The 27,527-nt window shown below is 36.7% G+C and overlaps 1 long non-coding RNA gene across 1 annotated transcript in view; it reads left to right on the top strand.

The window, feature by feature from the left end:
- The first annotated feature begins 7,053 nt into the window (after nucleotides 1-7,053).
- The window catches only part of LOC132413848 (uncharacterized), a 105,906-nt gene continuing 85,432 nt past the window's right edge, over nucleotides 7,054-27,527 (top strand). Inside the window, exons 1-2 of the long non-coding RNA XR_009516831.1 lie at nucleotides 7,054-7,233; nucleotides 25,909-26,038. This is a non-coding gene — a long non-coding RNA (uncharacterized lncRNA). The remainder of the gene's footprint in view (nucleotides 7,234-25,908; nucleotides 26,039-27,527) is intronic.

The raw sequence follows: 27,527 nt of genomic DNA, 5'->3' as shown, positions 1-27,527 counted from the left end.
TTTATTTTCACCAAGATTAATAACATCATCTAAAAAAAAGTCAAACGTTTCCCAACTCATATTCCCTCAGGTATTTCCCACCTTACATTTACTTTGTATTAATATTTTCATCTGTCACCTTATTCTTAGTTCTTATAAAACCTTAATTCTTATAATGGAGAAAGAAGATTCATTTTCCTCTCAAGGCCAGTGGTTTATACTATGCTCACAATCCCATCCCTTTTGCAGAACTTGAACTATTAATTATTTCCTTTATTTCACATCTTCAAGAACTTTCTTTCGCTTTCTTTCTTCCTTTCCTTCTCTCTTTCTTTCTTTTTTTTTTTTTCCTTTTCTTTCTTTCAACATGCTGGTATCTTTCTTGAAACTGCTACTTTCTATGAGTTTCCTTTTCAGTAGCATTCTATGCTCACTAGCTCCATTTTTTAACTTGCTGATTCCATAAACACAATTTGATGTGTAGTATTCCATTGAGAGGAAGTCACAATCTCCTAATTGTAATGAATCACCTTATATTTAAAATAAATCACAAATATTTACATGCTTTTGTCTGTCTTCTCAAAGGAGAATAAAAACCCTTTCAAGACAAAGACTTTATCTGTCTGGTTCCTCACTGTATATCCTACATATCCTGTCTGGTGCAGAGTTGGTACTCTATAACTGTTCACTGAGTGACCAGGTAATCACCTAATCCAAACCAACTTTAAGTTTCAGAGACTTCTGATAATAATTCTGCTCAATAGTAATTTTATGAGGAAACATTCTTTGAGGATTATCTTCCTCATCTTTCATTTCCACCAAGATATCCAGTCAGCCCCCAGTTTCTTGTTCTACAAACTCTCATATGTATACTTTTCTTATCTGTTCTTATTTCAGCATTCTCAAATGGGAAAATTTCAGTACCGTAGCCTAGCACAGTATCCATGCCTCTTGTTCAATCCATCCTGCACTGAGCTACCAGTATAATCTTCATCTGAAACAAAGTTCTGGCCACACAACTCTCAGCAGCTTCTGTTGCTTACACACTAGAATTGTAAGCTCTAATTGGTCTTTATTGCCTTATCTCTGAAAAATTTCCTATATGAAATTTATGTCCCAGTTAAACATTTTTCAAATATACTCCATGGTTTTTATAAATATAAATAAAGATAAATGCCTTCCTAATCCATTTCTTCTGAAATTTCTTCTTCCCTTAGCTATCTAACCCATCTGTCAGGATTTAATTCAAATGTTACCTCCTTCAGTAAGCTCTGTCAGAGCTCCCCAAATGGAAGTGACCTCTTTCACCTGTAAATCTTCATAACATTTTGAACTCTTTTCATGGTATGCCTCACATTATGTATTTATTCAACATATTCTATATATTTTTCTCTTGTTTACAAAATTATACATTGTTTGAGTACAGGAATATTGTTTTTAATATCCTTTTATTTCCTTAGTGCTTAGCATAGCATCTTTTCCCTCCAGCTTTATTGTAGCATAATTACGTACAGTGAAATCCATTTAAGTGTACAGTTTGATGAATTTTGGTAGTTACATACAGTTATCATACCATAATCAAGATATACAATATTTCTAATACTATAAAAAATTTCCTCATGCATCTTTGAAACCTGTCCTCCTTTAATCCATAGACTTAGGTGATTACAGATTTTTCTGGAACTATAGTTTTGCCTTTTCCAGCCAGAATTTATATGAATAGCATCGTATAAGTTGCTTTTGTCTTTGACTGCTTTCATTTTGCAGTTTTCCACCCATGGTGTTTCATATTTTAATTGATTTCATGTATTGAAATTCCACTGTATTGCTGAGTATGAATATACCACAATGTTATGTTTATCAATTCACAAGTTGATGGACATTTTGAGTTTGTTTGGGTTTTTGTTTTCAGCTTTTGGGTATTGCAAATAAAGCTGCTGCGAACATTTATGTACAAGCTTTGGTATGAATACATGCATTCATTTTTCTTAGCTAAATCATGTTGTAGATATGTGTTGGGAAGCTGAGTGAAGCCAGTCCAATAAAAAGTCATAATCCCTTGCTCAGCTCTAGGACCTGAGCCAATTTTCAGATCTGGAACCCATTGACTAACAGGTGGCCTCATTCCTAGGAAGAAGGTCACAGCAACTTCCTGGCAATTGTATATTATAATGATTTCACAGTCCCTCCCCTGAAAGACCTAAGTCATTTACTCAGATTGCTACATACTTGGGAGAGGGAAATGCTCAGACATTTCAAGGACTATTAGACACAAGTAGAAAGTGAATTTGATGCTTGGGGAACCAAAGCATCATCACGGTTCCCCTGCTAGAATACTGGTTTATGAAGGTAAGATAATAAACGGAGTTCTGACTAAAATCCAGTTTCTAATGGGTCTACTGGTTCCATGGATCTACTCAGTGGTCATTTCCCGAATGCATAACTAGGATGAACATACTTGTAGTTGGGATCATTTTTTCATTGAGTATTTTGCCTGTTAGATAAGAGATAACATAATGAGGACAGCCTAATAGAAACCTCTGAAACTTCCTCTACCCATGCTGGCTCACACATTCTGGGGCAAGGGTATAGTAGAGCATGGCACAGATAGTGGGGCGGTGGTCCCTTATCATTTCCTTATCTCCTTTTAATTTGTCAGTCTGGCCTCTTTCAGATACTGATGGATCCTAGAGAATAACTGTAGATCACTGCAAGTTCAAACACATAGTAGCCCTGTTTGCAGCCACTGTGCCAGATGTTTCATTGTTGCTCGAGGAGATATAGAAAGCCTCAGCTAAATGACACTGGGCCATTAATTTGGTAAATGCATTTTTTTTGTATTCTAATAAGAGGATCAGAAATAGTCCATATTTTCATGGAATGGACAAAAGTATTTATTAATAGGTGTGCCCTACCTAGGGCTATGTTAACTCATTCTCCTTCTCTCATAATAGGATATAAGGGGATCTGGAGCCCACAGAACATTGCATGCATACATCATATCAATGACATTATGTTGATTGGGCAGGATGAACAAGAGGTGGCTATTTGCTACAGGCTCTGGATCCTACATCAGGATCTAGCCTGTCCTCCTTTTCATCAATAGAGGTCTTCTTTTCTTTAAGCCTAATTCATTTATTTGCCTACTCAAAATTCTTGTGCTATTGATTATACTTTCCTTGTCTTGTATATTTAACATCTTCTCAAATAGCTTTTTCTTATCAATTTTTGAAGCTCTCCGTAAAAACAAACTCTGAAAATCCTTCCCTTACCCCAAATTCCCATCTATCCTTGTTTCCATCCCTTTACCTTGTCCCACCTTATAGTCAAAATTTTCCAATTTGGTTTTAATATCTATCATGTAATAAAATTTGATATTGTATTCCAGCTTTGCAATCCCCTTGAGCTTCAGATTCATATAACTAACTGAGTACATAATCTTTTTACTTGGATGAGTCAATGTTACCTCAAACTCAACTTATTTAGATTCAAAGTAATGCTCCATTTGCCACTTATAGTCTTTACACCCAGTGGTCTTTGACTCAGTATAGCTCTAGAAAACAAAGGAATTAATCTTAACATTTCCCTCTCTCTTATTCTCAATACCTGATCTCCCACTAGGAAGGTTTATTTTTCCTCCCAATGCTTTTCCAATGTGTCCCTCTTTCTTCTCTACTGCCTCTGCCCTTGTTGTAGAATACTCTCGCCTAGAGTATTGTAATCGTTTTCTAACAGACTCTCCCTTACTGTCAGTTGTCCTCTTCCAGTCCTTACTCCATAGTCAGAATAATTTTTTCTCTTCAAACAGAAACCTGATCAAGTCACACCTTCTGTATAACAGTTTAGTAAAATAAAACCGCAAATATTTAATGTGGCCAAACACGCCCTGCATTGTCTGTCCTCACTTTTCTCCACATTGTGCTTTAATCTTACACAACTCCCTCACCCCACGCTCTTCAAGTAGGGAGCTCTTGCCATTCAATCACCAGTGATGCAGGAAGGACTTCTCTGGCCATCTCAGTCATTTATTGCTCCCCGTTAAATGTGCTCTATACATGTACTCCATTCTGTACCCTTATTTATGAAGCATTCAACTAGAAGTGGCTATGTGTCAAACATTATATAAGCATTTAAAATATTAGCTCGATTAATACTTATAACAATCCTATGAAATAGATACTTTAAAATTTTCCATTTTACATATCAGCAAACTGAGGACAGAGAGGTTAAATAACTTTCCCATGGTCACATAGCTAGTATATGACAGAAGGGATCAATCTCATCAGAGCCATGAAGGGGATCCATGGATCCAACAGAAGGGGTCCATGTTTTAAGGAACTTACTTATGCTGCCTCTCTCCCTTAGTGACATTTTTCAAAGTCACAACTTACATTTATTTGTGTGAATGTCTGTTTTCCCATTCTAAAGATAATGATCTGTTTTGCTCATTATTATGGTACATAATGCAAGTAGAAATGAAGGGATGAAAACCGAATGAATAAAATATTGAACTATTTATTTATATCAGTCTGTATTTTGGATGTTAACTTCCTCTCATATGTGTCCTGTGCTCTGGAATTTCATACTACTAGGTTAATTATTTCCAAAAAAATATGTATGAGCCTTGGCAGAGGTATTTAAAATAGGTAATGAATATTTTCATGGCCTAACAACTTAAAAAATGGAGGGTCTTAAGTAGAGATATCAGCATGTCAGAAATGTTAGAGAATATTCATTTTTCACTCATGTTGAAAGTTTCATGAACCAGAAAGTTTCATGATGTTTCATTTCCCTTCCTCCAATTAATTATGAATTCAAATTCCTTGTCAAGCTTAAGTCAAGGAATAGTAAAAGACGGGAACATTTTTCTGATTATGAAATAACACATGTTCATTACATGGAATTTTAGAAATGTAAAAGATTTTTAAGAAGAAATTAAGAATCAATTACTGCTAAATCTGCCAAAAAAAGAAAAACCAGAATAGTTTGATGCCTAAATCCTTTAACACCTATATGCATATATAGATATATAAATCATATTTATACATACATATATGTCAAATACAGAGGAATACATATACATATGTGTGTATGAGTGTGTATACTTCAAAATTAGCATGTTACTTTAAATGAATGCTTATTTAATTTTATATAAGAAGCATATTTCACTATTATTGTTTTTCAAAAACATGATATTTAATGTCTAGATACTATTCATCCTATAGATAAGCCATAACTTATTTTACAACTTGTTCTTATTTTCAGTATCTTTAAAAATAATAATTCAACGTTTTCTTATATATAAACCGCTATCCACATCGCTGAAGTTTTCCTCATGATTGAGTCCCCAAAGTGGAGAGAAAAGATCTTAAATGTTCTCACCAGAAAAAAGAAATAATAATTATGTGAGGTGATGGAGGTGTTAGCTAATGCTACAGTGGTAATTATATTGCAATACAACATGTGTATCAAATCAACATGTTGTACACTTTAAACATACATAATGTTATATGTCAATTAAATCTCAGTTTAAAAAAGCGAATTTTAATTCCTTGATTCATATTGCTGACTGCTTCCCAGAAAGGTTGTACATAATTAAACAGAAGCATACGGGGTACCTACTTTATGATACCTTTATCAACTTTAAATGTTGCTCCTGGAAACAAAATCTTTGATGATTAAAAACTTTGATAACACTATGTCAATGAGTGTTTGAGAAACAGATATTTTCATATTTTGTGAATATGTGTAAAAATTGCTACAAATTATATGGAGGGAAATTTGGAAACTCCTGCTAAAATTTCATTTCTCTTTTGATAGCAATTTAATTCGTTTCTAGGATTTCTCCAGATATGTTCAAGCTTGGTCTCAAAGTCGTGTACAAAAATATTCATGACCCCTTGTTTGTAATAGCCAAAGGCTGTAAGCCACCCAACTATCCATCTATAGGAGGTTGGTTATATAAATATGGTATAGGCACACCATAGACTACTGGATCAATTAGCGCTCTCAATGCTAAAAATAACAGAACTCTAACCCAAATTGGCTTACACTATAAGAAAATCCATTGATAACTTGACAGTCCAGAGGCAGAGTAGACTTCAGGGTGGCCTTAACCTCCTGACTCTCATATTCTTGACTCTTACTATCCCCAAAGACCTACTTTCTCTGCTCTGCCTTCTGCATTATCTGCTAAAATACATGGCTTGGCTGCCTCCACTTGTGATTAAAAAATGCTCTGGGCTTCTTCATCTCATGGAGAGAGGGAGCAACTCCCCAATCATTAAAAAAAAATAAAAAATCTAGGCTTCATTTTGATTGGGCCAACATTGGCCATTTGACACTGAAATAATCACTGTTGAACAGGGACAACATCCCTGGAGTTACAGATGGTATGAGTCTCACTCAAACTTTAGTGCAGTGACACAAAGGAGGTGGAAAAGTGGAAGGTCACTGGGAAGCAACCTCATATCCACTACAATTTTTATGCAGAAATTAATATATAAGGTAGTTTTATATGTACTGATACCAAATAAACTCCAGGATATAATATAAGCCTAAAAATAACAATAAGATGTTAATTATGAAAACACACATATTTGCTTGTATATGCAAAGAATCTTTCTAGAAAGGCACATAGGATCTGGTAGCATGAGTTGCTTCAGTTTGGGATAGTGGAATAGAAACTTTTCATTGTATTTTTTCTTCAAGTTTTTTTTGTTTGTTTTTGTTTTGTTTTTACTTTGAGTTATCTATTTGTAATGTATGAAAAATACTCTCTTATTCTACTTTCTACCTCTTTGAATATAATGAGATTAGAATTTTAAAACATTAATTGGCCATTTGTATTTATTGTTCTATGAACTGTCCACGAATGTCTTTGGCCACATTTTCCTATTGGTGTGTGCAGTTGTTATTTTCCAAGAGGGCCCCCAGTGATCCTGGTATTCAGGCCCTTGAACATCTATCTCCCTTTTACATTAAGATTGGCCTATGTGACCAGCTGATTATTGATGGACTAAGACTTCCAAGATTAAGTCATTAAAAAGCTTTGTGGCTTCTGACGTGATCTCTTAGGTCTCTTGCTCTGGAGGTAACCAGACATCATGACATGAAGATGCACAAGCAGTCCCTGAGGAGAGGAAGTGAGGACTCTCACCAGCAGCCAGCACCATGTATGTGAACCAGGGGTGAATGGGATCCTCCAGCCGCAGCCAACCTCCAGGTGACTGCAGCGTTTGACTATGACCTCAGGTGAGACCCAACCTAGAATTCCCAAATTCCTGACCCACAGAGACTGAGAGGAATACTAAATGGTTACTATTTTAAGCCACCAAATTTGGGGATTATTTGTTATGCAGTAATAGATAATTAATATTGCACATAAGCAATTTTCTTATTGATTGATTAGAGATCGTTATATATGTTTTCCAAGTTCATGGTTTACTTTTCAATTTGTCTTCTTAATACATGGTTTTAAAAATTTTTTATGCAGTTGAATGTATAATTTTGCTTCTTGTCCCATATCTTTCTAATATCTCTCGGAACCATGTAAAATGATAATGGTGATTAAAGATTTTCTAATGTGATTCTTTGATTTAAATGGAAATCACTCTAGTATTTTACTATCCAGTATTATGTTGTTTATTGGCATAAGTTAGATATTCTTTATTATGTTGAAAAAGATTCTTTTATTCTTAGTTTTCTTAAAAAGTCAGTGATAAGTATGGTGAATATTAGCAAATGTTTTTCTGACACTTATTGAAATATTTTTAAATTTCTTAATGTAATGTACTATATATTAGCAATATGAATCAAATGAATAGTAAGTCAACATTGAATTTCTGGGAAAAACGATTCTTTGTGTGGGTAAATAATTTAATATACTCTTACGTTCTTACACAATTTTTAAGAAAAGTGTGCAAACTTATAGCTACTCAGACAGGAAATTAGTACATCATTAAGCATTTACATAGGTTCAGATATTTTATCAATACAAGAATTTTGTTCCCTGCTTTTACTGCAAAGACAGGAATAACTCTTACAGAGGATAGAAATTTTAAAGCTCTTTAAATGACAAAACTGGAAAAGGATTGATAAAGCAAAAAGTTCAGCAGCATTGCAGGCAAAAGGGGTTAGGGGGTGACCTTGCTTCATGAAAAAGCACTGATGTCAGAGCTTGGCCAGACCAATCCTTGACCACCACTATTAACTGTTAACCCACCTCTCTAACTTACTAATATTTTACTCAATATTTTTGCACTAATTTCATTAATAAAACTGATTTTTAGTTTCCTTCTTTTATTTTGGGCTCTATTTTAGGATGTTATATGCAACTTATATTAGCCCCACCTCAGGTTGGAGTCTTATTTGTACCTAAATCTTTGATAACATTTTCAAGTCCTTTGTAGGTATTTGGTTTATTCTGCTTTTTTTATTTTTAAACTTTCTTTGAATTAATTTTGATAATTTTCATTACACAGTTGTAAGTTGGTAGTCTATACTAGACCACTGATTTTCAAAGTGCAGTCTGAAATATTTTTTAGGGCACTGTGAGGTCAAAATTATTTTCATAATAAAACCAAGCTGTTGTTTGCTCTTTTATTCTCATTCTCTTCTGGGTGTATGGAGTTTTCCAGAAAGTAAATTATGTGTAATGATGTCATTATTCTGATATCTGAGAGAAACGTGCTTCCATATTCTTGTGTTTTAAATATTCCTAGTTTTGTAAATCAACTATTCTTTAACAAAAAATAATGAAAAACAATTCCTAACTCAAAAAATTCCTAATAGATATGACTATTAATTTATTATTAAATAAATAGTTTAATTTCTAATATGGTAAATAGTAATAGGTATGACAAACATAAACAAAGGCACTTTGGGTTCCTCAATACATTTTAAGTGTTTAAAGGGGTCCTGAGAAAAGTTTTGAGCATTACAGTTCTATCTAGATATTGTCCATTTTTTTTAATGCAAAGTTTTAATAGTGATTATAAAAAATATTTCTTTATTAATGTTAATCTCTCCCTCTCTCTCTCATATATCTTTCCTAATAGTCTTATTTGTGTTTTATTCTCTTCTAAAAATTGGATATGCCAAAAGTCTGTCCATTTGATTGATTTCACTTGATTTTGCCCGACAGTAACCGTAACTAACTCTATTCTGAATTATTTTATGTTTTGCTTGTTGTTGTATCTTTCATAAAGATCTGAGGTTTAACACAAAGCTCGATTAATTTTTATTCCTTATTGTTCAACATGAAAACACCTAAAGCTATGTTTATGAACAAAAGATTTTGCCCTAAAAATTTAAAACAAACCAAGCTAATGCTTATGTACTACAGCAATAAACATATCTTCCTAGATACACAAGAACTCTGAAATAACATGCACATGCTTTTTCTTGATAAATTACTTAAGACATATTACAGTCAACCAAAAAATTGATCACAAAAATTCAAGTAGTGTCTAACGGGTATTATGAAACGAAGTGATATTATTCATTGAAACTATCTAAACAGAGATTTGATCAATAAATTGCTATACATAAGTATATTTACTGAACCCTTGACTTCCTGATGGTATTTTTCTATTTCCTTCATACATTAAAAATAACTTAGCAGGTAAATAAATTTAAGGCACAACTTTTCCCCTTCAAATTTCTTTGGACCATGTATATTAGTATCCTATTGCTCCTTTAACAAATTGCCACAGACAGTGGCTTAAAACAACACCAATATGTTATCTTACAGTTTTGGGAGTTGGAAGTCTGAAATCAATTTCATGGACTAACATAAAGGCGTTAGCAGGGCTGGTTCCTTTTGGAAGCTCTAGGGGAGAGTCTGTTTGCTTGCCTTTTCCAGCTTATAGAGGGCACTCACATTTTGACTCAGGGTTGCTTCCTCCAACTTCCAAGCCAGCACCATAACATCTGCTCTCCTCTCTGACCTCTGCTTTTCCATTATTTCATCTCTTTCTGATTTGATCTTCCTGCCTTTCTCTTATAAAGACCCTTATGATTGCACTGGGCCTACTTGGATAATCTAGGATCACCTCCTCTCAAAATCCTTAACTCATCATCTGCAAAGTCCCTTTTACCTAGTAAGACAACATATTCACATGTTGTGGGAATTTGGATGGGGACCTCTTGGGGGGAGGCTATTATTCAGCCTACCATATCATGTTCCATTTATCCTGGTACTTAGCATTCCAGAGGAAGAGTGAGGTCATCACTATTTTCATTTTATTAAATCTGTAGTTATTTTCAAAACAATTAAAAACCTGCTTCTATCTTTTTTTTTTTTAATTCTTAAAAGAATGTGGTAGTGGTGGTCTTCACTGGTGAATTGAATTATTGGCCCCAGTTCTTCTCCCTTTCTGTGCCCAAACTCTTTGCCTTGAACTTTGCAGTCCCTGCCGCCGGTACGGGCTGCATTCCCTAGCCCTTGTCTTTGGTCTTGGCTAGCTGGCTTGCCCTCCAGCCTCATTTCATCACTCCTCACTTGCTCTGGTCCAGCCACATGCACCAGGCCTTCAGATAACATTCCCTTTGCCTCAAAGGTTAATCCTCTCTCTCTTGAATTTGGGTTCATTTTCCTCATCCTCCAGGCCACTGTGTTAGGGAAGCCTTCCCTGATTCCTGGACAAAGCTTTACTGCTCAGCACCCATTCACTGCTCTTCAGTCTCATTAAGCCAACTGCTGAGACAAAACTATGTTCAGCTGTTCTTGGAAACATGATCCATTCAACAGATATTTATTGTGCACCTGATATAATGTCCTTGAGAGGACTCTCAATCCAAGAAAAATGTCCCATCTCCAAAGACAACCCCTGTTGACTGAGGACCTGCTCAGACAGCTTGGCAGATGTAGCTCAGATCTGGTTTTCAGCTGCCCATACGTGTATTCACACGTATGCACTTTGATCTGCTTTAGAGTTTGCAGACTTTGAGGACTGCTGAGGATACTCCTGGGTAGACAGTCTTGACAGGAGACAGGGCTTGTTAACAACACAGACAACTTGGGTGATCTTGAGCCATCTGACAGTTGAATAAAATCAAGGTACTCTCTCCTCCATTTGTGCAGAATTTTGCCTTCAGAAAACACTTTTGGTGCTGAAAGCCCCTCCAGGAACACTCTGGAGTATACCAGGGCTGACTGATGAGCCTAAGAGCCAGCGCTCATCGGCAAAAGCTGAATATGTTATTCTGCACCTCATTTCCCAGCCTGCCAGGCAGAATGTGATGGCTGGGATGACAGCTGACATCCTGGGATGGCCGTGAGATTTCATTTACTTGTTAAATGAGGTCACAGAACTGCTTTGTTTGGCTGTGATCAGTGTTTCCAACTCTCCTGTGGAGAAGGAAGGACGCTTCACACTGTTAGAGAAGTCTGCTTTCAGACCTCCAAGTTCTAATCATGCACTGTCCGTGACCTTTAGCTCAGCTGACACTAAAGGCACTGTGCACCCATCTATAGACAACTCCTCTCCTCCAAGCCTGGTAGAGAGGAGAGTGGAGATGGCTTCTTAGAGAGTTGAATCCCTGGAGAAACATGCCTCCTAGCATGTCAACATCCTCCTAATTTCCTTCCTTTGTGTTTCTCTACATTGAGGCATATCTATTCTTCCTTATGAAGATCTGTCATGGGATCAGCATGCTTATAGGGCTCGTTGATCACTGATCTTTCTGGAATTCTCTCTTTTTTTGTGACAATGTACCAGCAACTTCTTACCTGGTTCTGCATGCCAGAAGCAGCTTGTGATTTTTGGTGTGTTAAGCTGACATCTTCCTTGGCCTCAAGTTATGCTATAGCAATAGTATTCTTTCTCAAAAGTAGCACAGCACAAGACTGAAGCTCCATGAGGAGAGGAACTGTCTATTTTTCTTTCTTGTATTCTTAGCAACCCATATACACCTTCAACCATGGTAAGTCTTTAGTAATGAATGAACGAATGGTTTCCTTGGCAACCTCCCAAAGACTTTTCAGTTCCTACTGCTGCTTCCTGTCTACCTCTCTCAATGTTTTATCTCAAGTGAAGTAGAAGTGGAAAGAAGAGGTTGTGTGCAAGTGCTAAGCAAGCCCTTCATTGTGTTTTCTGGTATCTCTCTCCCTGAAACTACTCTCTATCCTGAAAGTTCTCTGGCACTACTTATTTGACATTGTGATTTCTTCCATTGACACATCTTCTCTGTTCTTTAGGTCTGTATTTTACAAAACACTTAGTTTTTGGTTATCAGAATTCCAATTTGAACTAAATTAAACGAAAATGTGGGAATTTGTTATCTCATGTAAGCAGTGGATATAGCTGGACTCAGGATCAACTGGAACCAGTATTCAAATGTTGCCAAGATTTTTTATGTGACTTCTTTCTTAGGGAAGCTGCATCTACTTTACTTCTACTGGAGATCAACTTTCTCCCCATTGTGTGGGAGATGGCTTTCAAGTCTTTCATCTCAGAATCTCCATCCCAAATCTCAGTATGAAAATCCTATGGAGAGACTTAGGTTCACATGGTTTGGATCATGTAACCCCTGCCTGGACCTACCTGTGGCTGGAAGAGTGGAGTATTGGGATCAGAAATCCCTTTGGGTGAGGGATGGAAAAGATATCCCACAGAAGTCAGTATAGTTTCCAGAAAACAGTAAGCTATTACTCAGTGTCTGATAGTAGACTAAGAGAAGAATACCTCAATAGTTGCGTTTACATTAAGCCACATCATTCTTTACATCATTGAACGTAGCTGTAATAGTGATTCCTGTCTGCTAATTCTAACATCTGGGCCATCTTGGAGTCAGTCTCTGTTGATTATCTTTTCTGTTGAAAATGGATTACATTTTGCTATTTTTAATATGTCTAGTAATTTTGGATTGTATCCTGAATATTATGTTAGAGTCTCTGGATTCTGTTGTATTCTACTGAAGAGTGTTGATTGTATTGTTTTAGCAGGCAATTAAATGAATGGGCTGAAACTGCCAACTTTATATCTTAGGCAGCAACTCCAATATCAGTTTAGTTCTTCTATCTTCTGTTTGACTGTTTTATGCATGCCTGGCTCAGGAATTAAACAGAGATTTGGGTGGAATTTATAAATAAAATTTGGGATCCTCCTTTTCTAGCTGTCACCTTTCCAGGATTCCCCCACTCACTTTCCAGGGCCTGTGATTATTCCAAACTCTATCCTCAAGTTCTTTAGGCCAGAAAGATTGTGGCTTTTTTAAATCAGAGTCTTAGATGTCCTTCAATTAAATTAGTACCTATGTTAGTCTACTTTTAAATCACACTTTCAATCAGATTAACTGATCCTGAAACACTTTGAGCGTGTTTCCTTTGCAGTTGTAAAACGAGGTGCCTTTTTGCAGAGATCAGTAGGAAGTAGAGAGACAGGAGCTTGAAACTGTAGCCAACAGCTGTGTGACCTTAAGCAAATCACCTCTTTTGTCTGAGGTGTGATTTCCTCATTTGGAACATAAAGTATCAGCCTCAAATTTCTTTAACACTAATGTCTCCACAAGTTCTAAATTTCTGGGTTTTCATGGTGGGATGAGAGGTGGGAGGGAAGATTCCTTCTCTCCATTCTCTCTTTTAAACAACTGTATTGAGGTACAATTGGCACACAGTAAACTGCACAAATTTAAATTGAATAACTTCATGTGCTTTGATTTGTGTATACCCCTGGGAAACCATCACCACAGTCAAGATAGTGAACGTATCTGTCACTTCCCAAATTAGCTTGCGTCCCTTTGTGATACCGCCTCTTCCTTCCTTCAGCTCCTGTCTCCAGGCAGAAAACTACTAATCTTCTTTTAGTCTCTTTAAATTACTATGTGGCAGTATCTCCTCATGGTTTTGATTTGCAGAACCCTAATGACTAATGGTATCGCGTATCTTTTCATGGGATTATTTGCCATTTATATATCTTCTCTGGTGCAGCATCTTTCAATGTTTTGCCTGCTTTTTCTTGGATTGTTTGCTTTTTTATTATTGGGTTTTCAGAGTTTTTACTATATTCTGGTTACAAGTTCTTCACCAGATATATTAGCAGTGTCTTTTAAAGAGCAGACGTTATGTGGAGCCTGAATTTCTGACCCACATAAATATAAGATACCATAAAATAGGGGTGGTTTTAAGTCACTAGGTTTTAGAGTAGTTTATTACATAGCAGTATATTATCAGAACATTCACCATGGGATCTTTAATCTTTAATCACCAAGGAGTAAAGAAGGAGAGGAGCAGAAATGAGTTAGGCAGCAGATACAATGATTAAATCTGCTTTTGCCCCACCCAATGGCTCTGTTTTCACTCCTTTGGGAAGCTGGAACTCTCCTTGAATTTTATAATTTCAGTTTCTGATAAAAGAGAAGGAAACAGCTTCTTCTCTGCAGAAATGAGGCTATCTTCTCTTCTATGTCAACTATTTTGGAAGATAGAACTTTGGTAACAAAGAGGGCAGATCCTTGAGACACCCCTGAGGTTGGTGGGTCCATGGCAAGGACCAGTAGAAAGGTCCCCATGGTCTTCAGTAAACATTGAAGTAGGCCAGGTTTTCCTCCAGTGTTCCTGGAGATTCATCCTCTAACAGTCTCCTCTTCCTTTTCTGCTTGGGGCCTTGTGCTATCTCCATCCTTTTATCTGTTAAAACTTATTCTTAAGAAAGAATCTGTTTTCAGTCATTTGTCTGTTATGGGGTCTTAATTTTTGCTTTTATTCCACATCTTATCCTATGAAAATTCTTTCGTATAAAGATTTCCCCTCTCTGAAGAATTTCATGGAACATCATTCATTCATTCATTCATTCATCCATTTATGTTTTTATTCACTTACTCTGTAAGTATTATTAAACACTTCTGTACATCTAATGCTGAGGATATGATGGGGCACAAGTTTTAGTGTCTGCTCTCAGGGAGTTGTAGAGAGTGATGTCACTGCCTCTCTGGCCAGAAGTGTGTATTGGGGTGAACCCAGGAGTTCTTCCTGAGATATCCTTTTACCTATCTGGACAATGCCTGGGTCTGACTGTGAAATATCTCCAGTGAACATTTACCACTTCCTGTAAGAGCATGTCAGTTTGAGGCTGCAGAGGTTCTTCCAGTCCAGAGGCAGATCTCTCAGGTAACCTCTGCAGGAAATTACACATTGCTCTTCCACAGAAGGAAGTGGGGGAGGGGGTGTTAACTTTGTATATAAGCAGCATTCTCGGACTACGGTTGATGGACAGTTAACTTTTCTCAGTTGGCATACTTTTGGTACCTCAAGATGATAGGTTTGGAAGTCCTGAAAGAGCTTCCTCCTTTTCTGAATGTGAAATTTCAAGGGGAATACTCTGATGGATTTCCTGTATTAAATGGTACCTGAAAATTTGCAGACACAACGTAATCAGAGTATTGCTTGATGCTTATAGGGTATGGGTTGACAAGAACTAGGGCAATTGAATGTGGGAAAATGATCAATTAAAAATATGAGTGAAAAAACAGAGGACACAAAGTTGTTAAAATTCCCTTTGCTTCTAAATGCAGAATGAAACATCACAAAAGAAAATGGAGATATCTAAGTAGAACAAAGGTCCAAGTGGTTTCTGCTATGAGGTCTCAAAGCTACACATAATGGCAAGGACACTTCTCAAAACCCATACAGACTGTCAGCAGTGGAAGGTCAGATTCTTCCTCTCAAGCTGAAGTCGGCTTGTGTTAATGCTTAAAGTTTTTATTTGCAGTTGTTTTTAAAAATAATTTTGGGGGCTTCCCTGGTGGCGCAGTGGTTGAGAGTCTGCCTGCCGATGCAGGGAACACGGGTTCGTGCCCCGGTCCGGGGAGATCCCACATGCCGCGGAGCGGCTGGGCCCGTGAGCCATGGCTGCTGAGCCTGCGCGTCCGGAGCCTGTGTTTCGCAATGGGAGAGGCCACAGTGGTGAGAGGCCCGCGTACCACAAAAAAACAAAACAAAACAAAAAAAACACTAAAATTACTTGGGGTATTTTTTGTTATAATAGTAGTAGATATTCATTGTTATAAATGTTGAAAATACACGTAGGCAAAGATTGCATCTCAACTATTAATATTTTGTCATATAGATTTTTAGTCTTTTTTCTTTGCTCTTATGCATTTGCCTTAATTATATAAGGAATACAAATTAAAGTTATAAAATATAACAGGAAGTTATAGTCCAATAGGAGAAAGTGCTCCTTCACCCAGATAATCACTGCCAAGAGTTTGTTGTCAAGTTCCACTCTTTTTTAATTTAATTTTATTTTATTCTAAATTTTATTGGAGTATAGTTGCTTTACAATATTGTGTTAGGTTATAACGTACAGCAAAGTGAATCAGCTATATGTATACATATATCCCCTCTTTTTTGGATTTCCTTCTCATTTAGGTCACCACAGAGCATTGAGTAGAGTTCCCTGTGCTATACAGTAGGTTCTCATTAGTTATCTATTTTATACATAGTATCAATAGTGTATATATGTCAATCCCAATCTCCCAATTCATCCCATCCGCCACCCTTCCCTCTCAGTAACCATATATTTGTTCTCTAAGTCTGTGTCTCTGTTTCTGCTTTGTAAATAAGATTGTCTGTACCAATTTTTTCAGATTCCACATATATGCATCCACTCTTTTTTCTGTGCATATATATTTACCAAAAGTGGGATTTTAGTGTATGTTCTGCTTTATGACTCACTTTTTGTCTGATCATATATTAATCTTGTAAAATATTCTTTTATATCATTTTTTATGGAAAGGACTTAGTGATTTAATTATTCAAACTCTTATTAATATGTAGGTTGTTTTAATGTATGATCATCATGATTAGGTAAGTATTTGTATGTATCCTTACGATAAATTTCCAGAGGAGGAATGTTGGATCAAATATGTTCTGAACTTTTAAGTTTTCTCTTGATATAAAAACAAGAATTGTCCTCCAGGGCAAATTTACAAATTTAGAGTTCTAACAGCAGAATATGAGAAAGCATCTTTCCCTTATTGTTGCCTATGTTGAGTATTATTTTTTAATCTTCTCTAAATCTGATCCTAAGAATATCTGATAGTTGTAATTTATATATCTTTAATTGCTGGGAGGATGTGGGTATGCAACTTTCCAGTATAGAGGAAACAGTAAAGTGAAGGTATTTTAATGTAGTCCTCGGGACTTATCTGTGTAACTTGGATCAAAGTGACTCAAAGTGGGAAAGTTGCTGTTGAGCACTTTGTAAGATGAAGTGGGATGTGGGGCAATACCTAATTCAGAGAACCCCTGTCGACAGCCTGAGTCCATGTTTATTTCGCATAAGAAGTGGCAGCAGGATGAGATGTGCTGGGAGCAAAGATGGAAGCAATGAGGGCCCTTGTGGGGCTGTGTTTCTTTTTCCTTTGGGAGAGTTTCTTGGCTTTAGGGTCTCTGGTGTGTCTACCTTTGACTTTCCATCTGACTTGAAAGTAGGGCCACCTTTTTGAATGCTTTTCTTCTTTCTGTAGGAGTTGTTGGAACCAACGCATTTTGGAGGGCCGGTCTACACACCTGGGCTTCATTCTGAATAACTATTCCTCTCTCCTCTGCCTACTTCAGCTCTGGTCAGCACATTAGACACGCCTGTGGAGCTTTCAAGACAATTCATACCTCTCTTCCCTTTCTATCCCCTCAGACCAATTAAACTAGAATCTCTGGGCTATGAGACCTGGACACAGAAGTGCTTTATTAAACGCTCCAGATAAGACACTAATGTGCATCCAGGCTAAAAAAAACCACGGGACTAATTTATTTCCACCCTTCAGTTATCACAGGAACCAATTCTCTTCACACCGTCCCCCTCCGTCTATACACATGTCTTTTTTCTAGCCAGCTCCAGCTTGGATTTTATTGAGAAGAATCAGAACAACAATATGGTAAACAACATACAGTTTTACTACATAGGTGCACGTAAGCCTAATTGTGATAAGTATCACAGGGGTGCCCTTTTGTTAGGTCACCAATTTCTCCTGCAAGGGACAGTTCAGTGTGTTCTATGCATAGAATCAATTTCATATTGATTTAGTGGTTCAAATATATATTAGTACCAGCAAATAAATCATTCCCTTAGCGTCAAGGATGTGGGTCTAGAGGTTCAGCCAGGGGACTAGAAATAGTTATTGGTGTTCTGAAGCAGCCGATGAGCCTAGAGAAACTGTCCTATCTGAAGCCCTACCCTGACCTCTGGCAACCAGGCCGCAATCCCAATTCTGTCTTTTTTATTTTCTTGCTGACACCTCGGGTATAGAAATCGCCAAATCACAATGGCTAGCTGGACCCACGGCTCCCACTATGGCTTCTCTTAAATCTTTCTCTCTTCAGGTTGGCTTTGACGCAGGACTTTGTAGTTTCCACGTAGTCTCTCAGTACTGGTCCAAAATGTTTATCTTTCCCCTAAGGTTCGGAAAAACCATAGGAAAGAATAGCTCCAGGCCAAACAAAGAAGCGTGCTCCCCTAGCAGCAATTGTCTCCTTTTTCTAGGGTCTTTTCCAGTTCTCTGTTTGGAAAGCTTCCGCATTCTCTGGAACAGCGGGCAAGAGACAAAAGTGTATATTTGACATGCAAAGACTATGCTTAGTATTCAAATAGTGCTATCCCAGCAGGAAAGTTCTCAGCACTTTTAAATCCGTTAACTCTTTTCTATTTGAATACTTAGGGTTTTGGTCCCACTTGCTGCTGGGGAAACGAAAACACAGTGTAAAGAAGGTGAAATAGTGGTCAAAGACCTACGGGCGTGCGGGAGACTTTAGCAAGTTACCTCTCTCTGAGCTTTAATGTTCTCATCTGTAAAGTTCATAATAACACCTGCCCTGCTGGACCCACAGGGGTGTTGAAACAGGATCATATGTGGGGATATGTGATTTGAAAACTGTGAGGTGATAAATACCTCTTTATTGAAGTTTAATCTATAAATAATAAAATGCACAAAGTTCCATATGTTTTTGCCAAATAGATATACTTGTGTAAAAATGCCCAAAGCAAGATACAATAGCTCACCATCACTGTAAAGGATCTCTTTTGTTCTTTTATGATTAATCCAAGCCACATCTCCCACCAACCCACAGAAAACCACCATTTGGATTTCTATAGAAATAGATTCATTTTCCCTGTCCCTTAGTTTCAGATAAATGGGATCATACAATAAGTGTTTTCTTGTATTTGACCTTGTTCTCTAAAATAATGTCAGTGAGATAATGTATGTTCTGTGTGTCATCCCTTTTTACTGCTGAGGGGTATTTCATTGCATGAATAAACCACATTTTGTTTATCCATACCCCCGTTTATGGACATTTGGATTATTTCCAGTTTTAGCTATTATGAATAAAATGACTATGAACATTCTTGTACATGTTATTTGGTGGATATACACTTTCATTTCCCTTGGATATGTACTCAAAGTGGAATTGCTGGTCTGTGGTTGTAGGTACAACTTTACCTTTGTAAGAAATTGTTAAACTGCTTTCCAAAATAGTTTTATAAGGGTCCCAGATGCACCACATCCATGCAAATCTTTTCAGTCTCTTTAATTTCAGCCATTCTCGTGGGTTTCAGTATGGATTTAATTTGCATTTCCCTAATGACAAATGGAGCGAATCATCTTTTCATGTGCTTATAGGTTATTTGTGTATATTCTTTGCTGAAGTGTCTTTTATCTATTTAAAAGTTAGGTTATTACTGGAGAGTCAAACCCATTTTTTGTTTCCCATTCTTATAGTTAAAAATCCTCTGATTATATCAGTTTGTTTCTTTAGCAAACACAATTGAGAACAAATTTAAGAACAGAATTCTAAATCTAATAGCCAGTGGTTTTTCACAAGTCACCTGGATATCCTGTTAAAATGTTTGTTATGATTCAATATGCCTTGGGTATGGCCCAAGATCCTGAATTTCTGTCAAGGTACTGCAAATGTCAAAACCTCTGGTCCAGTTACCACCTTTGAGTAGCAAAGCAATCAGTGCTTCTTTGATGATGGAGCCCAGCAGTATTGAAAGATCATTTTATATAGCTACATCTATATTTATTGTAAATCACTGTTCTTGTGGAATCATAGCCTGAGAAAGCCAAGGGTGAAAGGAGTCTTCAGAAATAAGATTAAAGTTATAGATTCTGGTATATTGATTTGACTAGTGGGCCCAATTGTCCAACCTCGTGTTTTCAAACCATTTGCTGTATAGCGTGGTTAACGTCCCTGCACTTACACTCTGTGTCAGGCATGTGACTTGCTTTGTCTAGCGAGATGTTAGCAGCTTTGGCAAAGCAGGGCCTTGACCAGTCCTTGTGCATTTGGGTTTGCCCTTGCCTGTTTCTCTATGTTCACCCATTTGGCTTCCTGAAGAATGAGAAAAACACATGGTCATTTATTGGCCAGTGTTTCCTTAGTGCCTATCATTTATTGAGCATGTGCTATGGTTCAGGCAACATGTGAATCATTTATATTTTCCCAGTACACTTCCCACAGTAATTCCATACCATAGGTACTACTACTGAGGACATTGAAACCTAAAGAGGTTCAATGAAGCAATTAGCTCCAGAACTAGGATTTAAATCCTTTTTCTCTTCTAACTCTAGATGAAGTTTTAGCAACCAAGGTTGCAGACTAAAGCAATACCTTGGAAAGGGAGACTAGGACTCTAGAATGTTGACGGGCAGCAGTGGAAAATTGGAGGATTTTCTTTGGTACCCTTATGCCTCCCTTTATGCAGTTCTTTCCTCCATCAAAAGATCATCCATTATCTGTAGCCCCAGTAACTCTGTGTAACAAACTACTGGAAAAACTCACTGCCTTAAAACAATATGTATCTGTTTAGTTTAAGAATTTACAGGTTAACAATTTGGGTTGGGGTCAGTGGGGCAGTTCTTCCTGTATCCATCACCAGGCTGCCCCAGCCAGCAGTCAGCAGACCACCAAACATGTGCATGAGAAATTATAATTATTTTTATCTGGATTTTATATAATTATCTTTTTATTTTATATACATATTACATACATATATTACAACGGAGTGATGACAGACATCAGTATTCAAGATAATGTGTAAAAAGCCTTATTATATTAGGTTCTATTCCAGGCAGAGCATGCTATTCGGATAGCTGTGTAATTTTACAGAAGTACCAAAATATTTTACTTTTATGGGTAATAACTTTATTCATAATATTGATTTCCTATACTCACTATCTGAGTCTGGGCTGATAAATCTGTCTTGAAAGGATCTTAAATCTTTTCCTAAAAGTAAGTTTTACATGTAACATCCTACGCTTGGCAGCTATATCAGCTCTACCAGGATTGTTTTCTTTAAGCTGAACCACAGCTTATTTCAACTAAAAAAAATGTAACAGCAGTTCCTTATTCAAAATACTATTTGAAAGATTGCTTAACTCAGTAAGTAAGATAGACTTCGAGTGATTTGGGTCAGTAGCTGAGTAAAGCAGAATGATTAAAATGACACACACTCTATGTTACTAGAATCGATTTTCTTGTGTGCCCCCTTTATCTCGTGACTTTTATTTTTTTATTTTTCAGGCTATTGGGCAATATACATTTCATGGTTTGGAAAACACAGTTACTTGTCTGTGGTTCTCCCAATACTAAATAGAAGAACCTTTGAAGGAAAACGTGTCACTTTATTAGAAATAGTGAAAGGGAGAAAACGTTCTTTGTGGTTAAAATTATGAAGGAGAGCTCTGTGTCTTGAATCTGATTCTGTTGATATATGTTGGGAGCATCTGGAACAATAAAGATTGTTATGAGCCAAGAGAGCTAGAAAGCAGTTAGTCTGATGTTTCATTTATTATTTTCTCTCTAGAACAACTCATTCAGACACTAGGATCCTGGAGAAATCAGAAACAGGAGTGGTTTATGTATGAATTGCCACAGATGGCATGCACCTAGACATTTCAAGCTCAAAGTTAAAAACAGGGCACTTAAAACAGGTCTGCTGTTTGGCTTTGCCACTTGAGGCATTATCTCAAGTATGGAAAATGAGAGTCTTCTCTTGGGTTTTAGGTTTGGACAGACAAAGGGAAAAAGATAATGAGTTTGGACTATGTATATATGACTCACAGCAGTACATAAAGAACAGTGTTCTGAGGGCAAACAACAATAATAAATAATGGATTGTAAAATGCAAATCTGGAGAGAGGAGTTTTCTGCTGGGCTTTAATCTTGAAGGGTTCTTAAAGCCTTTAAAAAGTATGTAACTTTCTGAGTTTCAAGCAAGAATGACAAATGGCCTAATTGTCAATATACTGGGTACAGAATCCACATAGGAGATAAACAGATACGATTCAATAGGAAACAAGTTGGAAATAGGAAATAAGAGTTGCAAATAGGAATTCAAGTTGGAAACAAAAGAAAATAAAACCTCAGGTAGAAACAGAAGCTGCAGAGTACAAGCCTCTTTTCTTGGCCTGAGCTAAAGTTAAATCAAACAGTCATTAATAATTAATTTTTGTAAAATCGCTGGAGGCCTTTCATTTGGCTGATTCTAAACACAAGGTGCTTTACTGGAGAGATGGCTGTAGCACTGACAGTAGTTATAGCTCATGAAATGAAAGTGAAAAAAGGCGTTCTCTGGCAAAGTTTTTCTTAACGTTTTCTTTTGATTTTTTAAAATATTTATTTCTCAAATAGTATGAGAGCATCCAAATATTAGAGGAGTATTTCTTCTTCTTCTTGTTTCCTATTTATGAAATCTGAGCTTCTAAAAGTCTAGCTGGGTTAATTCATAGTATTAGCAGTAGTATACGTTTTATTAGCTATGGCTTGATGACTCATCTTTTGGCAAACGTTAGAATTCAGGTCTCTCAAGAATCAGACATATGTAGCCTAGATGATAGAAGGCATGCAGAAGTAAACAATGTAGTTTCAGACTGCTGCAATTAGGAGTGTTTTGGCATCCATTTTCTACCCAAAGGGAGACCCCTTACAGACAAGACAAATATAGAAACTTTTTTCCTAACTCAAAAGGCAAGAATTATAAAAACAAAAACTTTGCCTGTCACGGTATAACCACCTACATGACTCCAAACAAAGTATTCAGAAATAACGTTTCAGTGCAAGGCAAATGGGAAGAGGAGTCATCCTCTAAATCAAAGTAAATGGCAGTGGCATTTTTCTGAATCTGTTGGAGGAAGAAACTCCTTAGCAAGAGAGTTAATTAGGTCTTTCCTCTTTGAAGTCTGAACTTTGAGCAATTCCAGAGAGACTTAGAATTTGCTCTATTTAGTTATAAGGGAAAAGAAATATGGGTGCAGTTGACTCAGTGCAAAGCAGAATGGGACAAAAGCAAGGAGGACACAGAGAGATCATTAAGTCAGAAAGATGGAAGCAAGAGGGAGCGTAGAACATTAAAAATATTCCCCCAGCCCCATGAACTCTTCAGTGAGTAGGGGAAGGGGAGGGAGTTAATGATGGAACACCACTTTGCATCACTTATAGCTTGTTGTGTTCACCCATACTTCTGTCAATTGTATACTAAGATGTCTACAGCTCTAAATTTCAGAACATAAGTTCAGTCATTCTCAGTTGAGTTCTTGGTGTCTTTTTATGGTCATGCATTAACTTCATGTATTCTTGTGGATCTATATCTGAGCCAGTTGGATCCCAACTGGCAAGATTCTGTAGATTAGACTCAATATGCAGTATCCCTTCTACCATGTTACATATTAAGACTCTCTTCCTCTCTGAAAGCGATATACATTATACACACACTTCATGAGACATAATATTTTGACTTCATAAATGGAAACTAATATTGTGTTTCTGGTTGTAAGATATCTAGTTTTGTAATACCACAAAAAGAATTAAAGTAACTTGACTGTTTAGGGTGCTTTATAAGCTACAAGCACTTTTATATCTATTCTCTTATTTATTCTATCCTTGTTGGGTAGATATAGATTTTTAAAGATGAGAAATCAGGTTGGGGTAACTTAAATAATTAACTTGGGTCCTGTTTTTAGTCGAAAGACCTATAGTTAAGGTTTTCTTTCTTTTTTATAAATCTTGTAATTCTGTCGCCTTGCCGTTCTTTCCAGCATAAACTACTTCCAGATTATAACTAAAGTCTTTCTTAGGAAGGCTCTTTTTGTAGACCATTTATTTGAACTTCTCTTTCTTATGGCAAAATTTGTTTTGACCACAATCTTATTTTACACATGACTTAGTCATTTTTTTGCTTAATAAAAGTTCTTTTACAAGAATATTATATACTTTCTGTTGTTTAATTAAAAAACAATAAGTATGTATTCTTTAAGGAGAATGAAAATGTATATTCTATAATAAGAAATGCTAGTTCAAAATTCTCAGTTGTTGACTTCCAATCTGACAGTTGTAAAACAGGCAGATTCACTTTATGAAAAAAGGTTTGCAAAGCCTGTAATAAAGTAAATGATGCTGTACGAACAGAAGGCTCTGTAAATGTGAGATGCATAAGCTTGAATAAACTGTGCTTTTCTTCTGATAAAAATGAAAGAATTGACACATTTGAACTCTGTCATTCCTAACAAAGATTCATTAAATATAACCTGTTAACTTTTCCAAGGTGATCTTGCATATGAATAAAAGGCTATGCTGTATCAAAGATAAAAAGCAGATACTTCAGGTTTTTTTGAAGATTGTTTTTGTATAGTGAATGTTATGGAGAAGCAAAAGTTAGGATAAATACTGTTTTTTTCAAAGCTACAGTAAATAATTCCAAATTCCCGAGAGGTCTGTGTTAAAATGGCTGTTGTATCTAAAAAGGATCATTGACCAGATTGTGAAATTATAGAATCTTTACAACTATGCAGAAAAGGAAATACTGTATTGTCCAATCTGTAATTTTATTGATCATTTTCCTTTTACTCTTCATTTTCGAAGACCCTAAATCCTAAAACTCAGCACCAGTTCCATTCTTCTAGTCCCAGACTTTTAGTTTGCTGGTTATATAACAATATCGTATACTTTCTATTGGTTAGAAAACAATTAAAAAGAATGGTACAAATGAACTTATTTATAAAACAGAAACTGACTCACAGATATAAAAAACAAACTTATGGTTACCAAAGAGGAAAGGGGGGATTAACGGGTACACAGTACTACATCTAAACTAGATAAAAACAATAAGAACCTACTATATAGCATAGGGAACTATACTCAATATCTTGTAAAAAAAAAAAGTATAATATTTTTAAGAAAATGCAAATTGATATACTATAATAATATAATATAATATAACCTGTTTGTGTGCCTGAAGGTTGCTATCCTGAGCCTATAAAGCACAGATTTCTCATCGCTGACAGCATAATGTGTCATTCTCTTCATGGCTCTACACCTCAAGTTGGCATAGCCATTTGTTTTATGGCTAGAAGACAAGGAGACATTCTAGGTCATTTGTGTGGAGACAATGGTGTTTTCAGCTAGATTTCCCTTGTCAAAATTGCAGCACAATCACAGAGTATGTCGGATTTCCCATCAGAACTGGACAGGAAAGCCACATGACTCTGGAAAGATCAGATAGCAGCTTGACACATCTGTACTCATGAAGTGTCATGTTGGGAAGCTACTAAAAAAATGATGGTTTCCCCAAAGAAACAGGCAAAGCAAATGGCAGAAGGGACAAATGAGATGGAAAATATGTCCAATCAAAGAGTATTCCCCTCCGAGCGGGGAGGTTCTGAAAGCAACAAGACACCAACCCCAGCCCTAACTATCGTAACTTAGGGGCGGTCTGAGAAATGTAAGAGCCAGTATAAAACAGAGGGAAAGTAGATAATGCTAGATTTTCTCCTTTTCATTATAAAATAAGGACTTATTTTATAAGTCCGTATTTATAAGGACTTAGATACCTATCTAGAACCAAAGCCTAAACTTGGTAATTTGAATATGTCGAAACAATGACATGACTATGTTTTCCTTTGTACCCGTATGCTTCTTGATTTTTCCAGGAGCAGAGGCCTCTTAATGACCCATCCAGAGGTCAGTGGTTCAAGGACTATCTGTCTGTCACGGATCAACACCTGACAGAGAAAGCCCAGTAATGGAGAAGGTGGAGCAGACTCCCAGACAGGAATAACGGTGGGTACAGTGGTGGCAGCTGTGATGTATGTGTTTATGGCTGCTTGTGTTGGGCCTTTGCCTTTCAGCTCAGTAAGGGACTCAGTTTTGAACACCATTGTCCCTGTCTCCAAAGAGACACTTGGGTTGGAATTGCCAAGTCCAGGAAACTGCTGTCCTTTGGGACAGTGGCATACTGAATCCTGGGGCTGCCTTTCACTAGACTCTGAGTGTTCTGTATTTCTTCAGCAATGCTGGGTGGGAGTGGTGCCTCGACCCTAAGAACCAGCCTTTACAGTGAGAGAGAATATGTTCTATCTGAAATGTGCCAGCAGATAAACTCTCTGAGGGCAGGACTCTTTTCTACATTACATCCCCAGTAGCTGGCACATAGTATGTGCACAGCAGGTGTTTGCTGGATGAATAAAATATAGCATAGTTTTGTCAGATTGAAGCCTTTTCCAAGTAGGTGTTATAATTCTCATCTGCGTTATTTTTATGGAAGTTTCAGTAGGATCACTTCTGCCAAAACAGCTAGAGATTTGTCCCCCCTACCCCCCTTACCAGAGCTGGTAAGTCAGTGAACTGATAACTGATACGAGGACAACATAAAATGAATTTCTTTCCAATTTATCAAAACGGGTTTACTATTTTGTTCTATGAGATTTCTCATATGGGTTGAACTAAGTAGAATAGTTGGGAAACCACTTATGCTTGATAGGATTTGTACTGCTGTTTCATGAACTTAGTAGTTGTATCTTTGCTTTACTGGCTGGGAAGAGATGCTAGCGATCTCTTTGAAATAACTTTCAAAGCAATTAAAATTTTTTGGACCCCTATTGTTCAAGGAGGGGAGAGATCAAAGACACAATAGTGTCTCTCTGCCATTAAGCAGCATAAATCCTAGTTGAGGGGCAGAGACATGTACATATCTACATGACTCACAACTTCATTTCACAGAGGACCCGCTCAAATGTTCTATCCCCTTACCTGAACTTATTTTGCTTTATAGTCCTTACAACATGTTTGTTCATTATCTGTCTCTTTCCACTAGAATGTAAGCCTATGAAGATAAAAAGGGTTTGTTTATTTTGTTCATTGCTCTGTTTCCAGTGCCCTGGACAGTGGTTGGTACACACTAACCCCTTAATAAATGTTTATTGTTCAATGAACTGTCAGTATCAGGTAACCTATAATTTCCTCATTGATTTAAGACTAGATAAACTGTGAGTCTTTTAATCATAACATTTTACAGTCACCTATGGTCAAGGAAAAATGTCCAGTCAATAAATAATATAAGAATTGTAAGAAAAATCCTGTTCCTATCCTATTCAGAAAAGAACTGTGGACTCCAATGGATTTCATGTCTTTCAAACATGTATTAAGACATCTTACTTTCAGCAAAGCTTTTTTTTTCTTTTTAGTTTCTGGAGTTTCTGCTAGAGTCAATTCTCTTTACTACTTCTGTTGCTGAAGTGACAACAGTACAGATGGGCCTCAAAACTGTCTG

Source organism: Delphinus delphis, chromosome 18, assembly GCF_949987515.2.
Source record: "Delphinus delphis chromosome 18, mDelDel1.2, whole genome shotgun sequence".
NCBI lineage: Eukaryota > Metazoa > Chordata > Mammalia > Artiodactyla > Delphinidae > Delphinus > Delphinus delphis.
The sequence above is the reverse complement of the archived record's forward strand: the minus strand, read 5'-3'. Positions and strand labels throughout refer to the sequence as shown.